This window comes from Scomber japonicus, chromosome 9, assembly GCF_027409825.1.
Source record: "Scomber japonicus isolate fScoJap1 chromosome 9, fScoJap1.pri, whole genome shotgun sequence".
Taxonomy (NCBI): Eukaryota; Metazoa; Chordata; class Actinopteri; order Scombriformes; family Scombridae; genus Scomber; species Scomber japonicus.
Window position 1 is genome coordinate 35,492,793 of NC_070586.1, and position 15,111 is coordinate 35,507,903.

Here is a 15,111-nt window from a genome sequence, read left to right on the forward strand (position 1 = left end):
ATTTTTAAGTGCAAAATGTCATTTTTAAAAAACAAGTAGATTTCAATTGGCTTCTGTTGATTTACATCACCATTAGGATTGTATCTGAGGGCAAGTATCTTTTTTTTCTTATTAGTAAAAAGATTCTAACAGACTCACTACTTATTTGAATAGTCATTTGGGTAAAAATAACTCCCCATGTTACACTTCGAGACTAGAGATGCACTTTATTACTCACACACACACACACACAAAAGTTTAAAATTAGCACTCGCCAAATGGGTGTAAAAATAATACAATATAAAATAATAAAATATTTTGGTCACTCGCCATTCACTATATGACTTTCATCATTAATGCCATAGACAGTAAAACGCACAGACTATAGCTACAGCAGGTCTACTGTTCTGCAATAACGGCCAACATCAGCTTAGCGTTCAGTCAGTCAGTCAGACAGCAAATGGAGCTAGCTAGTAGTAAGGTTTAACAGGAATATTTGGTCGGTTTTATGTTAATTTTTTGAGTATGTGGCGACACATTGCCGGAGTACAACAACCAGCAAAGAGAAGACAAGAGGAAAGCTGTGGAAGTACCGCTACTACACCAAAGAGAAAAGAGAACTCCACTACACTACACCACATTACATTACACTAAACTACACTAAACTAAACTACACTACACCACACTACACTACATTAAACTGCACTAAACTACATTACACTACACTAAACTACAATAAATTGCACTAAACTACAATAAACTGCTCTAAACTACATTACGATACACTACACTAAACTACAATAAACTGCACTAAACTACACTACACTACACTACACTAAACTACACCACACTACACTAGACTACAATAAACTGCACTAAACTACACTACACTACACTACACTAAACTACACCACACTACACTAGACTACAATAAACTGCACTAAACTACATTACACTATACTAAACTACACCACACCACACTACACTAAACTGAACTAAACTACAATACACTACACTACACTACACTACACTTAACTAAACTACACTACACCACACTACACTACACTAAACTAAACTACACCACACTACACTACACTACACTAAACTGCACTAAACTACATTACACCACACTACACTGCAACACTACACTAAACTAAACTACACTACACTACACTAAACTGAACTAAACTACATTACACTACAATGCAATACATTACACTACACTAAACTAAACTAAACTACACCACACTACACTACACTAAACTAAACTAAACTACTTTATGTTACACTACACTAAACTACTTTATGCTACACTACTTTACGCTACACTACATTACACTACACTAAACTAAACTACTTTATGCTACACTACGCTATGCTACACTAAACTAAACTACTTTATGCTACACTACGCTATGCTACACTACATTACACTACACTAAACTAAACTACTTTATGCTACACTATACTACGCTACATTACACTACACTAAACTACTTTATGCTACACTACGCTACGCTACATTACACTACACTAAGCAACACTACACTTAACAAAACTACACTAAACTTAACTACAATAAACTACAATAAACTAAACTGTATGCAATGTTCTGATCTAATTGGCTCAAGTTGTGGAATTAAAAAAAAAATGTAAGAACTCACACTAAATGAAATTAAAATGTCATTTATGGTACTGTAGGTTTTGTTAAGACTTCATTTCAGCACATGCACTGTTATGGCAGTATGAGATGTAAGGTTATGTTCAGGAGGGGTATTTACACAAGCTGAACTTATTTTATTATCTGTGAAAATTGATGTCAAAGTTTTCATGTGAATTATGAAAGACCCATTATGATAATATTTGCCTACTGATGCTGTATACAGCTACTGTATACGAGTGTCAGGTCTCACCTGCATCATCTAAAACACTCAGTATCTTCTGTTTTCAATGTATTGATATTGAAATCATCACAAAGTAAAGGTGGCTTATTTGATGCTATTTGCCTACTGATGCTGTATACAGCTACTGTATATGTGTGTCAGCTCTTACCTGCACCAGTTGAAGAGCTGAGAATCGTCTGTTTTCAATATATTGACATCATTTAAATGTAAAATAAAATGTGGAAATAGTAATGATGAAAGGCTGTAAAGATATTTGCTTATCTCATTTTGTTGCCATGTGAAGCTGCATTTGCATATATAATTCCAAAGAAGTTTCATAAAGGTTATTGTCCAGTATCTGAAGTGACATTTGTGGTCGCTCAGCTTCAGGTGCACCGCTGTCTCTGCAGAACCAATTATTAGCCTGCTTTGAATTTAATTTACAGCATTTACGACTTAATGTCTTGTCAGTTGTCATCCAGAAGTACAGCTGATAGAAGCATTGATAGTTGGCTTTACTGGACATAAAGTGACTTTAGCATGATTTTACAAGTTAGATCTAATGGAGCCTGGTTTAACATTACATTAAATATTTTTTTCAGGAACAGCAGAATTTCTAAGAGTACACACAGAGGCTGAAGTACAGCAGTAGACTACCTGCTCACTAACGCCACCTGTTGTTTCAGCTTAAGAACTCACAGAAGCAGATAGTCTAGTATTGCAACACAGTAGACTTTATAGAATAGCATGAAACACCACTGATTGTGAGCTGCAGTTACTCCATTCATTAACAGCTGTTCAAATGATTTGTTGACAGTATGTTTTAGGGCCCAACCACTACTAGATTTTTGATGTCGATACCGATATGAAGGGGTAAAAATTGATATTGATAATTTTATATATAAAGAATATGTACATAAACATACATTTTTTGCATTGATCCCTTAAATGTAGTTATCAAACACTTGTAACAAAGATATGGAATGAAGGTATGATATTTTACCATTTGACAATAAACTTGTTGTATATCGTATAAAATGACATCAGTGCTCTGAAACAGTACACTACTACAACTACACAGGGAATTTAATCATTATAATTAACTATAACTAACTAAATAACAAAAATAAATAAAACAAAAAACATGTACATATATTTAACTTAACTTTAACTTAAATTAGAAAAAGGATATTTAAATAAATAGATTGTCATATATAAGACATAAATTGTCTTATATAAAAAAAAATATTGATACATATCAGTCAACATACATGCCAATATTGATATATCTGTGATAGGTCAATATCAGCTGATAATATCGACTGACTGATATATCAGTCGGGCTCTAGTCTATTTGGCCCAGTAGCAGCAGGAGAACCTTTCAAGATGGTGAAGCCTACCTTTTTCAAGTTTTCATCAAATCAAAATTTCCACTTTCAGTAAGGTAATGTACTCTCAATGTGGTAAAGGTTTTATGCTGTTTGTGTGGTAAACATAGTATTTTCAACACCTATCACTTTATTTCATAACTATTTGTTTGTTTGTATTTAGGTCAATATTTCATTTTATTCAGTCCCTGTAAATTGGAACTGTTGAAAAATGCCACTATCCACAATATCAGCAGTCAGTTTTTATCTGACTGAAAGCAGGATATGAAAAACAGATGCAGCAACAAAATACAGAGACCTGTGGGATTTCTTTGCTGCATACATGTACAGCATGTTCCAGCTATTCCATATGTGTCTGTTGATGCTATAGAAAAGCTAAAGCTCCTCCTAAACATCCCCAACAAGTAAATTATATGGTACATGTTGTAAATAGCAGGGTGTTGTGTTTTTTACTGGAGTCTGAGAATGCTTTTGAATGCTTTCAAAGCTTCAGCTGAGACATTTTAACTACTAAAAGCTGCAAACTGTCCAGCCAGGCGTCACCAGCTCACCTCCTCCTTCACCTCTTACATTCACTTTTACATGCAAATACTTTGACTTATATCAGGTAAGTTATATTCCATGAATCTCAGTGAAGAAACTGCATTTGAAACACATTTTAAACAAGATAAAGTAAAGTAAAGTGTCACAGTAAAGCTCCTGGGAACCAAATGCCTTGGAGGTCAGTGCCTTGCTTCAGGGCAATGGCAGTGGAATGCCTTATTTGCATATAGAGCGTGGGAGGAAACCAGACACTTAAAAATAACAAGCCTAGACAAAACTTCACACAGAGAATGGCCCAACCCACGTCTGTCTTGCTATTACGCAACAATACATTGAGCCATTGTGCTCTTTCAATAATGTCTTTTCATTAAGGGATGTTTTGCATAAACAGAAGACATTCTTAAATAGAAGGATGATCATGTAACACAAACAAACACCAAATATTATAACCTTTGGATGTAATTCTTTCTACAAGTGGTTCTATTGCAAGTGCAAACAGGAGTGGAGAGCCTGCTTTTCTGGTTCATCTTTAAATGTCATTTAATCCATAGACAACACAATTAATCTATGTTATTATAAAGCAACAGCAACTATAATGCCTGCAAGAAGACATCTAGAACTAATACTGAATAAGATACAATCATCTTTTTGAATGCTGTTTTAATCCTAGCATTGTCACATGATCTGTAGTGTCAAATGGGCTATGGGTTAGTTTGGTTATACTATGATTAATTGTATTGTTACAATAAGCGTTATATATGCATTATACTGTATTAACAGAAATACATGTACTGGCTAATCTAATGCAATCCAATACAACAACTCTGCTATCAATTCTACATTTTCATTTTTTGTTCAAATGTGATAATTGTACCTTATGTTTATTACTGAGGTCATAGTGCGTGGTAGTAGTGTATTATATTGAATGTTCCTAATATTTTGTCCACTCCATTAATATACATGAGAGGGCCAAAATATTAGGAACACCAGTCAATATAATGCACCTCAGTCTGAAAATGTATAAACTTTAGATTGTACAGGTGTAACTAATGAAATAGCCAGTGAGTGTATTTAAGATGCTAAAACTAGATTTCTACAAAGATGCTTCTGCAAGCAATGTAGGCAGTATGAGATATAAAGTTGTGTTCAAGAGTGGTATTTCCACAAGCCAAACTTGTTTTATTATAAGTAATTATTATGTAAAAGTTTTGATGTAAATTAGAGCTCTCACTTGCATCTAAAACACTCAGTCAAGTGTTGATGTCATCTACCCCAACCGGTCAAGGCAGATGGCCGCCCACTCTGAGTCTGGTTCTGCCTGAGGCTTCTTCCTGTTAAAATTTTGTTTTTTCTTGCCACTGTCGCCAAGTGCTGCTCATGTGGGAATGTTGGGTCTCTTTAAAATTAAAACCTGAAGACTATGGTTTAGACCTGTTCGATTTGGCGCTATACAAATACAGATTGATTGATTGATTGATTGATTGATCAAATGATAAAATAAAATGTGGGAAAAATGGTCTTATTTTGATTTGTTGCTTTGTGATGCTGTGGTTTGCCCTTTGTGTGAAAGTGCCCTTCATGTTTATTTCACTTCATTGTCACTGTTAAGTCATGAAGGTACTGTTACAAGGTACACACTAAACTGTTAAGGCCCCTTCACTTTCAAATGGACTTCACATTAGTTTTGCCTGTTTTTAATCAGCCTCAGTATTTTAACCTTCACCTTCTGACTGGAATACTGTAAGTTCCTGCTTTCCAGCTTCAAACAAATTCTACAGCTCATTCAATACTGAGCATCTAGGAGTAAAAAACAGGTTCCCTGGTGACACATTTATATGGACTACTTTCCCAGCCCTGAGGGATCTTGTAAATGCTGTATGTTACCTCACATACTGACACACACACACTTCTCTAGACACAAAGATGAGTCTGACTTTTAGTTTTTAAGTTAAGTCCTATACTTTAATAATAATAACTTTCTTGAGTAGATTTAGGAAGCAATCTGTGTTGATTAAGGCGTGTTTGTTATGGTTTTATAAGGAGGACCCCAATGCAGACTCAGATGAAGGTGGAGATGATTAAGAGCTTTTATTGCCAGGATGTGGGTGGCAGAGGTGGAAGTAGCGGGGTGGGGTGGGGGGGACTAGCTGCGGCAGAAGCAGGGGCAGACTTTATCATTATACTGTAGGCAATGTAGCTAATTGTCTGGGGCCCCAACTAAAACGGACCTGTGGGATATTTTTATTTCATTGAGACATTATCAACAATGTACTATATTTACTACATAATTGAATGAGGTACTTCATATTATTCTGTGTTCGCAATCAAGATATTAAATCATTAAAGACCTCTAGCCATTTACTTTTTATGTGTTTTGTGAGAGAACCGAAATAACCATTTAATGTGATCTTAATACCCCAACTGCTCTCTAAGTTGAAGGTAAGACTGTTTGGTATCACCTTAAATCATTGTTGCACGGCACCAGAGCCAGGTAGAGCTCCAGGAGAACAGAGGGTTAGGGTTAGGGTTAGGGTAGCAGATGAGATAGAGCAGAGACCCATAGGGACACTGGCTGGCCCAGATCTACCATACGAGCAATCTGGGCAAGTGTCCAGGGGCCCTTGATTCTTTTTTTTGGTGGGGCTCCACATAAATAGACACACTCTCTAGATGTTGATAATTATTGTCATTTTAATGCGAAGAAAATCAAGTCTCATGACTGACTGTTGAGCAGGTCACAATGCACTGTGGTTAGTTAGCAGAAAATTGATCACTTAGTAGGAAATGGACAACTAACTAAAAGCCCAGTGAACAAGCAGAAAAAATAAAACATTTAAAAAGGAAGAGAAAGAAGCGACTGCAATAAAAAAAAAAAAGTCACGAAAAAGTTGTATTGGCAGTGAGGAGGCTTTCTGTGCTCTCTTTGATGGGTCATGTTTGAGTTTGTGAAGGAGCTGGACTTGTAGCTGCTGATATCTTACTTTGCAAAGAAAAAGGCAAGATTAGCAAGTATATACACACATACATTTATTTGATATGCTGTTTACATCACTGTGATCCAGCCGTGGACACTGGTAGTGGTCCACAAACAGGAAAGTGGGCTCGAAGACTTGCAGGGTGTGACCCCAGGAAGGTCCATCAGGGGCATACCATAAACCGAAAGATAGAAGGAAACATCTCAACAAGCCCATCTAAAAAGCATGCCAAAATAAAAATAGGGGCAAAGGAAGGATAAGCTCAGACAAAGGTCGGAATTACTAACTAAAATGACAGAAGCAGACAATTCACAATATCCACACACATACTCACTAAATTACAAACAAAAGGAACAGGGGGTAATAGCTGCGTCAAAAAGACAGCTTCCCGACTTTGATCGGCCAACTAACTTTGGACTTGTGACAATGAATGTGCCAGAACACACTGACATGACTTCACAAAACTAACTTTGGTAGGAAAAGGGCTAGTGATAAAATGTTTAAAAGGACCACTGTGTAAACCTGATAATGAATATAAATGAAGATAAAAAAGGCCACAACAATTGATTGGCCTTTAGTCAAGTAATCAAAGTACAGGAAGAAACATGAAGGCACGTTGACATGCTACAATAGGAAGAGACTCCCTCGATTTAAACCAATTGCAAATCTTCGTCAAAAGAACTGAACTTTGGGCCGTGTGTGCTGCGAGGAAGAGAATTATGATACCTTTTGTTTACGGTGTAAGTAAAAAATTAGGAATATACACTACCGGTCAAAAGTTTTAGTTCTGGCATAGCTTGGACTTATGTTTTGGGTCATTATCTTGCTGTAGGAGGGTTAGGGTTAGGGTTAGCTGCAGAATGCTGTGGTAGCCGACCGTGGATCCAGAAAAACAGCCCCAGACCATCATGCTTCCTCCTCCATATCTGACAGTTAATGTCACACATTGAGGAACAATCCTTTGGCCTACTCAACGGTGTACAAAACTCCTGCATGATGAACAAAATATTTAAAATTTTGATTCATCCGTCCATAACACCTTCTTCCATTCTTAAGTAGTCATATTCATTGGTGGTGTTTCATGGCCCAGGCAAGCCTCTTCTTCTTATTCTGACATCTTAGCAATGGCTTTCTTGCTGCAACTCAACCTGTCAAACCTGCAACTCCAAGTCTTCTCTTCACAGTTGAAACTGAGACTTGCTTACTACGACCGCTATGAAGCTGTGCTTGAAGCTGTTGTCCTGTGAGCCACCTACCACACAAGCTGTTGAATCTCAAAAACTTGTCTTCTGACTCTGTTGTGGCTGGTATTGTGAAGGAGATACCAAGAAATAATGCAGTACTGAAAAAAGGATTAGACAGGAATATGTGCACCAGTAATGTTAACAGGACTTTAACAGTACTGACTTTTGCAATATGAGTGATGTTAAGTTACCGATGTGTGATATCTGATTCAACATTTACCTGAGTGACAATGTAACTCATAGGATTTTTAGTTTGCAGTGGTATACATTCATAATGTGAAGAAGGGAAGTCCTGAATATCGAGAGATATCCTCATTGCTTCCAAAAGAGGTTTGCTCTCAGGATTCAGTACATTGAAATAACACAGCATGGCTTTTACTCCAGAGGATTTCCAGGCTTTGTATTGGAGTGGCTTGACCCGCTCTGGATGATAGCCAATACACAAGGTCATCTACATAAAGACTGACTCCACCAGTGCTGGTAGATAAGGATGTTCTCTTGTGTGACTCAGGAGTCATAAAGGAAGGAAATATTTTGCAATCTAATCTTTGTTTGACTCCTGTTTGTTTTCATATATCCGTACGGTAAAACATTATGCACGTATTATAAGACAGCATTAGTACCCACAGTGTATTATTGCTTGCTAACTTGAGACCCACTCCACCTCCTCCCTGTTGATGCACAGACCTTGACATTTTAAATTCAGTGTGATAAAACTGTATTAAGCTTTTGACAAGACCTGTTTTACTCTTAATTGGATTGAGTAAGAGTATTGAAAATAATTACTGATTTATTGTTCAACCACAACTGTAAATGTGTCAGCAGTTTCACCACTCACAATGTACATTTGGCACAGGATCAACACATCTAAAGAAATAATAAAAGCTATGAATGAACTGGTTAGAATTAAGCCATGTTGCCATAATAACTTTCATAAAGCCAACATGATTGCCATAATATTTCTCTTTTTCTGCAGCCTTATCTCAGATTACACAGAACTCTCTGCCCATCATAGAAAAATAAGATAAGAAGTTATAATAATAATATAATAATACATATTTCAGTTCAAACTAAAAATAAAAAAAGAACTTACTGTTTTTCTTCCTTTGTGCAACTTATGTCTTGTGCTTGTTATTGGTTAGTTTCTTGCAGGTATGTCTCCTATCTAGGTTACCTAGGTTTTCATAACCATGAGTTGTCTGCCCATTCATACAAACATGGAAGGCACACAAATGACTTGACATTTCTCTAGAATCAGACCACTTAATGGACCTCTGGTAGTGCGGTTTTATGAGTCTGTAAACTGGCAGAGATCTTGTGCAAATAACTGTTAAATGCTGAAAAATACCTGGAACCTGACCATACCAGTTCTGTAAAGGTATTTCTGCCTTTTAGCCAGGCACCTTATCATAGAGACAGGCCTGTGCAAAAATGTAATTCATCTAATTCAGCTGTCACTGTTGTAAAAAACACTTCTGGTATTTGTATTTGTAGTGGATCAGTCTGTGATACAGTTTCGAGTTTTAATTTTCAATTCTACACTGAATATGACATTTTCTGGTACAAATATTGCCACATTTTAAGACATACAGTGTTTTGCATATAGATAAATATTGGTACAAAATGTCAGCTATGATCAGCTAGGGTTAACTGTTTAATATGTAAAGTGTAAAAATGAGATAAGTGGGTTCAGTGACAAGGAACATTTCTTCTCGTGAAGTTTGAACAAAGGCCAACAACATCATACTGTTGGAAAAGATAACTACAGCATGAGGGCAAAATGATTTTCTATGATAATGTGGGGGTGGAGAGAGACACTGCTTATTCTCACATGATTGTAGTTGGTGCTCTGCTGGATGTAAACATAGATTAATACTTTGCATCAGCAAAGTGATTTTTAACCTTTGCTGAAAAGCTTTTGGATATATTCAGCAGAAAAATGTGTTTTTCTTGTGATTCTATGACCAACTTTAGCTTAGTTTTCTGTTTTCCTGTCACAGACACATAAGCCAATGTGAATAAAAATGCATCCATCATTCCAGGATGTATATCGGCCCTTGAACTCCCACAACATTTCTGCCACACAGGAGAGACTCTGACAGTAGTCTCCATTCACTCCCACACAAACCATCAAGTACAGAAAGAAGGGACAAACAGATTTGTCCAATTAGTGGTAAATGTGATTATTCTACGGCCTCAGCAGACACAGACAAGCAAAATCAAGCAGTAACATTGTTAGAAAGCTTTGTATTTCAGCATGAGTGCTGTTTGTTTCTGTTCTTTTACTGTCTTTTCATTTATGACTGCATGTATAGAATTTCAAATCTACACTCACCAGGAAATAAAGGTAAATAACCAAAGACAAGTTCATATGAACCCTTTACATACTGTTCATATTCTGACTCATTAGTCTCTACACCAATTCACATTCATAAATTCCCCATCAGTCATTCATAAATGTTCAATTAATCCTTCTGTTGGATTAAAAGACATTCACAATCAGTATTTTATGGTCCATGAGAAAAAAAATCAATTCAAACATGTTGTACTCATCATATTCTATAAAATGAGTACAACATGTTTGAAACCTTTTGATTTTTTTTTTTTTTTTGATAAACACAGGTCAAAATAAATGACATTTGCTTAAAAAAAGTGTATCGGCTGCACAAACATTTAAAAAATGATGCATTTTGTTTCCATTTTTGTAAACTTTGGATCACATCAGGAAATGTCCGGCTAAAAGAAATGTATATATGCATGACACTCAATACGCACTCAATATGCGTGAGAGTCCCGAAACTATCAGGAGAGGTGGAATGTCTGTCATTCAAACAGAAAACACCCTGAACATGTAATGTGATACTGTTTGAAATCAGTTGTTATTAAGTTACTACTGTATCTGAGTTTCTGCTGAAGTTCCACAACAGGTTCTTTTTTCTCAGGAATAATTCCAATAGTAACAACTGTGCAGACAGATGAAATAAACATGAAGGTAACGTTTAAACTTGATTGCTTACACACTGTATACACACTACATAACTTTGAGCTAAATGCTGATATCAACATGCTACAACCCAGATAGCAAAATTCTTTTGGCCCATATCTGGCCCACACCTGACATGTTCATCCGGCCCACATACAGCATGGAATGATGGCACTTGGGCGGTCCGCTCATGTTTGCCAAAAGTGGGCCATAACCAAGCCATCACAATGCCAGATGTCAACCAAAAACACACCAAATAAACCAGTTCGGCCAAGACTGGCCCAAATATGTTTCAACAAAGGTGGGTCCTTAAGTATGTTTCCTTATATGTGGGCCTCTTTAGGCTCACATCCGGATTAGTCATTGCCATACTTGCCATATTTCGGCCAAAGATGGGCCATATTCGTTTTGTGGTATTTGGCCCAAATGTAGCATTTACTACATGGGCCAGTTTAGGTTCACGTCTGTTTTGTCCGGGCCAGAAGAATGCCTACAGTGCCGGATCATTGCCTCAAGTGGCCCATATTCGCATGCTATCTGGGAATGCTCGCACGCATTGTTTTTGCCTTGTATATTAATTGTATTTATTTGGATATAGAAACATTATCATAATTACAATGTTTACCATGTTCATCATGTCAGTTTAGCATATTAGCATGGTTCCATTTGTTAATTTTAACCTCTTAGTCCATATGAATCTGCTTTTTGCTACTCCCTCAGTAAGGAGCTTAGTGTTTGACTTGTGTTTAGTTTAGCTAGAAATGGCTATGCTAGCTTACTAGCCACGCTTCTTCTGGACAAAAAGTATGTCATGTGTCTCTGTTCTTGAGTGCGTAAATACTGTGGTGTGTTTATTTATGTCTTGACCCCACCAGTGGGGACTCTAGTGATGAACAGAATAACTTACATGTAGAGCTGAGGCTGATGGGAATATCATAACCTTCCCAGTAATAAACCAAAATAAATCAATGTGACATATTCTCATTTTGAGCAGGTGAGGGAGCTTCGAGGAAAAGTCAAGGGATGACCTAAGTAGAGCTCGATCAGTACTGGATTTTTGTGGCTGATGCCGATAACGATTAGCCTGGGTAGAGCCTCTTATACAAGCGATATTCTACTTCGCTCTGAATGTGAGCATGGCCATCAAGACAAAATCTTCGCCTGAGATAGGAAACCAATCACAGAATGGGGAGGCGGGCTCAAGGCGATGGCGACCGTAAAGCAACTCTGTTTACATCCAGTATGGCGTCCACGGAGGTGCAGCAACCGTTCGAGCAGCAGTAGATTGTGTACTAAATAAATTGGCTGTAAGTTTGTCCAGTAGCGTTCAGAAGCATTTGATCGACATTCAATGATCCCGCCTCAAATACGAGGAAATGAACGGCTCCTCTCCAGACCCAGGTCTAACATAGTTATTAAACACCTGTGACAAAGATATGTAATGAAGGCATGATATTTTACCATGACAATAAAATTGTATATTGTATAAAGTGACATCAGTGCACTGAAACAGTCAACTACACTCGGAAGTTAATCATTATAAATAACTATAATTAACTAAACTAACTAAATAACCAAAAAAAATACAACCAAAAAATGTACATATATATTTAACGTGAATTAGAAAAATAATAAAATATACATTAAATGCTCCCTATATAACTTTAAAAAATATCGGTACATATCGGACAATATATATTCTGATGCCGATATATCTGTGATAGGTCAATATCCGATAATATGGGCTAACCGATATATCGAGTCCATGTACTATCTTGTAATTTAGGTGACCTTTTGACACACTTTTTTATGGCTCATATGATGAGACATCCCTGAGAAAGACACAGAAGCAGCTCCACAGCCATTGATGCGTGTGTGTGTGTGTGTATGTGTGGAGGCAGCTTACAAAAGATTTGCCTCGTGTGTTAGTCTTTTAGTGATGGCTACAGGGCATGAATGATGCATGATAGAAGCATGAATGGTTAAAGGGAGGGGAGCTGAAGCAGATACAAACATGTTCTGTTCAATTATCCTCTGCACATAGCTATCATCACAGTGAAGACATGAAGTGAAAATACATGTTCCCTTAAGGCTTCTGTTGAGTGTACAGCTGCCTCAGAGGTCTTTTGAAAGGTCTGTGCATCCATTAATGACAGGTTTTCACACAACAGAGGAATCTGTACATTGTATACTTTCTATAGAAAAAGAAATTAATCTGTCTGAGACATGCCAAAAAATCTACATGCAAATCACATATTTTATGCGCATGTAAATGTTATATGTTGGTTTCAGAAATATCACTAAGCAGAATTCAGACTCACTCATCAGTGCATCCTGGCTTAATCCACTGCAAGTTTTTCAAGCCAGGATGAGGAGGTGCAATTATGTCAAGTGTACACTTACTAGAACTGGGTATCGTTTAAAAAACTACGATACCGGTACCAATCCAAATACCCTTTAAGTGATACTGATACCAATTGAGTGCTTCATTCGATGCTCATTCCACATTTTGTGCACTTGCATTTATTGGCATACTGTAACAGGTGTGTAGTGTAGCCACACTTTATTTTTATTTTTTTTGAGGGGGGGGGCTTTTTTGTGCCTAGCTGGCAGAGAGGCTGACAGGAAACAGGAGAGAGAGAATGGAATGACCTGCTGCATAGGTCCCTGGCCAGGGACACTACGATTATGTGGCATGCATGCACTTGAACCACTCGACCACCAGGGCGCTCCAGTGTAGCCACACTTCAGAGTGTTTAGCATCGATTGCAGGTATTGTTTGACGGGAGACGTTTTCTTTTTTTAATGTCGTTAATCATACTGCTCAATGACTCACTCGCTCAAAACCACTGCCATGGATTGCTGTTACAATCAACCTCTGTAAACTGTGCTCAATGTACAGCATGTGTTGGTATGGCAGGAGAGTTTAGATAGATAGATAGACAGATAGATAGACAGATAGATAGACAGATAGATAGATAGATAGATAGATAGATAGATAGATAGATTTTTTTATTGTCATTACAAGTATACAATGAAACTCCATTTGAGCAATCCAACTGCAGCATCAAAAATATAAAATATGTACACATAACACTAGTATACACACATACAAACCCAAACACATCTCACCCATACCCATCTATCTATCTATCTATCTATCTATCTATCTATCTATCTATCTATCTATCTGTCTCACTGAGATATAGATAGAATGCAAAAATAGATGCAATAGATTATGAAAAAGCGCTCATAAAATAATAAATAATAATAATAAAGCTGTGGCTGGGTTCCCTGCTAAAAGCACTTCTGACTTTCATTTTTATTCACTAGAATAAATCTTCTATCGACCACCTCTTTGTTTGTTAATGAGTCAAGTAATTTTATGACCAAACTCACTCCCTACAACAATCATTCACCACATATCTTCTCAATGCACATCTACAGTTAATCTCTTTTTCGATATTACGTTTTCAACCTGTATATATAAGTTGGTATGTTGTTACAACATTTTGTGTCATAGGGAATCTTATTAAAACAATTATTTCTTACATCATAATGAGAAACTGAAAATAAAGCATTGCATCCTTAATTCTATGCATCAAATTGAAATGAGTTTTTTGTTGGTAACTCATATAAAAGTTAGCAGAAGGGAAGACATCTCTGCTTACTCCTCATAAGGCATGGGAAATTAGTGCAGGGAAGTTGGAACAAGTTTTTTATTTGGAAAGGTTTTTTGTTTCAGTTAGATAACGATCTGCATGCATGGTTGTACATCTGATACATTTAATTAGAAAGAATTGTTGGGTTTCATTTCCCCTTTAGACTGCTCATGCCTGTTCAAAACGATAGCGTGTCTATATTCCTGCAGCCCTATGTTCCTATACAGCCCTATGTTCCTATACAGCCCTATGTTCCGATACAGCCCTATGTTCTGATACAGCCCTATGTTCCTACAGCCCTATGTTCCTACAGTCTTATGTTCCTATATAGGCCTATATTCACACAGTCCTTTGTTCCCTCAGTTGAATAATAAAATAAAGAATTTCACCTGCTTTTTAAGCATTTTCACAGATGGGAAAAAACGGGTTATGGGGGGACAACAACACGTTATGT